The following is a 2,960-nucleotide window of genomic DNA, read 5'->3' as shown; positions in this document are numbered from 1 at the left end:
GTATATGTCTTTGATTTGTATTGCCGAGTAGTAGGCCAATGTTATATATGTTAAGGGAGCCATCAGTATTACAAGGTTGCACTGGAATTCAAGTCCGGTCTGTTGCATAAAATGTGACCCTTCCCGATTTAAGTTCCGTTTCCTGAGTGACCATTCCTAAATTTTCATTTCTTTCAAACGTGACCCTCTCCTTTGTTTATTTTCAAACAAATAAATAGTGGGTTAAAATGCTGTTAGACGTGAAAAGGGAGGGACAAGAGTCTCGGAATCAGTGGCAATTGAAACACGCACGGCTGGCGTTGTAATGTTGAGATGTTGTGTAATAGAAATAATTAAACTGAGAATGCACCTGTGCATTACCCTCCCATTGTAATTACTGAATACTCCCTTATATTGACTGAGCTTTGTAACTTTTCTTATAACTCCTACTGCTGCCAACAAACACAATAGAAGTACGTATGCGTCAGATGTTAGACAATTCAGTGAAGATTGAGGATTAAGTCTAATTCGTGTATGAGATTGCGTATTGAAATCAAGGTTTTCATGACATGTCAATTTCAAAATCTAACAGAAATTGGTGTAACCATTTGTGACTGTATTCCATGTAATGATTTTGACTTATATCAGTACTGAATTCGAAGTCAGTTACTGAAAATTTTAAATTAGTTAAATATTAGTTTATTAGGAAATTTTATGAACTGATGCACAGATCAAAGTACAATTTGATACATATACATAATATGTATAGTCATGACTAATACCAACAGAAGGTATTTGATTTTTTTATGACTATATCTTTTCCTCACCGCAGGTTAGAGACTAATTTAGGTTGCTATTGTTTGCTGTTTATTCCATTTTCTCCGTATGTATTGAGTTTTTTTATATCCAGGATCTTTCATGTGTGTAGTCTGTACGATTTGTTTTTCAATATGTTTCCAAGTTCTATTATTTTGAATTCGACGAGGGAGTGGTTGGCTGAGTTAAGACTTATTTGATGAGCTACCTCAGTAGATCCAATCAATATCACTGTAATCGAGAGAGAGAGAGAGAGAGAGAGAGAGAGAGAGAGAGAGAGAGAGAGAGAGAGAGAGAGAGAGAGAGAGAGAGAGAGAGAGAGAGAGAGAGAGAGAGAGAGAGAGAGAGAGAGAGAGAGAGAGAGAGAACAAAACGATAGCTAGTCAGAACCTAGAGACATAACGGGATGCTAGTTTTATTAACAGTGAAAAAAGTGTAACTGTACAGATCTTAACAAGACTTTAGTATAATGCTTTTTATTTGGTGCAAATTGGACTTGTTTATGTTGATATAGAGGATTTTGAACTTTGAAATATGCGGCTGTATTTAGGACGAAGGATGGCTTTGTTATACACATATGTGAGAATGGCACAAATTTTGATTAAATATACAGACAATTTCATGAGAAAATTTATTGCATCTTTAATTAGTCTTTGTTCCATCGATTTTCATACATGTAAAATTTTCAGGACAAATGGCCAGGGCGAGTTATGCAGAATGACATCATATACCATATTTTATACTTTCTCGTTGCCATGGAAACGAAATATATTCACATTTCTGAATAAAATGACTATTAATCAGGTTTTCAAGCATCAATCATCAAGGATTTGTGAAGGAATTTGAACCAAACTTCACTGAGACACATTTCAAAGTAAAAATAACCCGTTACCATGGCAACGGATAAAATAATAATTTGGGGTTATTTTATTCTCGTATATTTTTATTTCAAATTTGTTTCTGAGAATTTGTGAATGAAAGTGAAATGGAAAATAAAATAAGTCTTTCAGAGTTCCTTGTCAATAAAACAATATTTTCTACTTTCTCGTTGCCATGGAAACGAAAAATTCTTTCGAATAAAATAACTATTCATCAAGTATAATGGCTAAAATTTCAGGGATCTGTGAAGGAATTTGAACAAACTTCACAGAGACATATAGCAATGACAGCTATATTTTTTTTGTACATTTTCTTGCCAAAAAATATTCGTATCATGGCAACGAATACAATTACGTTTTGGTTATTTGATTCTCTTGTACATTCCTTTGAAAATTGTCTTTCAGAATTTGTGAAAATGAAAATGAAATCTACTAAAATCAGAGTTTAAGAGTTCCTCGTCATAAAACCATTTACCATGCATGTACGTGGAACCTTTAGTTACTCTTTGGCCACCAATGTTTATATTCTGATCTAGTCAATCAGTAATTGACCCATTCTCGCAAACCAGAGCTGTTATTTCTTCCGCAACACACCTGCTTGGACGGTGCCGTAAAAGAAGATGTGGTTTACGACGATGTGATTGACCTACCAGAGTACCTGCAGCTCAAAGCAATTCCAATACAGATATATTGTTTCATTCACCTCGAACTTTCTCTTGTTGGACCAATGGAATTAAAATAAGTGATGAAGCAGTTGTAGCTAGACTATGGCAAAAGTATACAGTAGGAACCTACAGGTCGGTCCCTGATATGTAGGGGTACTATCCATGACATTACATTGTTTTCAAGGAGAATGTCACCACTTTTGAGGTCTGCCAAATCATTGTCTGTCTTTATCTTCTTGTAAATAATTTCTTTCATTTTTATGTACAAGTTTAACTGGCATTCCTATTCAGTGGACCCTATCTCTGTACGACAATGAAGAACCTTGGCATTCACTAAAAGTTCTGGATTTTGTTCACATAAAGGAAGTTTTCTCGTTGCCTGTTTATCCCCGTTTTTCTTCTCGACTCTTCAGTCTTCGCTTTAAGATTTATTTTTTCCATTAGGAAATGTTCGTGTCTCGTTTGTACTGGTCTTACTTGTGTGTATTACCATCATTGCTGCCATTCCCTAGTGCTGGGTTCAGTTCTATAACTATCTACAGATTAGATATTAGCTGTGGGAATGTGTGCTGAACACCTTTGCTGGATTGTTGGAAAATTACCCTTTAAGCTTTCACTCTTT

The sequence above is a fragment of the Glandiceps talaboti genome, chromosome 7 (assembly GCF_964340395.1).
Source record: "Glandiceps talaboti chromosome 7, keGlaTala1.1, whole genome shotgun sequence".
Lineage (NCBI taxonomy): Eukaryota > Metazoa > Hemichordata > Enteropneusta > Spengelidae > Glandiceps > Glandiceps talaboti.
The sequence above is the reverse complement of the archived record's forward strand: the minus strand, read 5'-3'. Positions refer to the sequence as shown.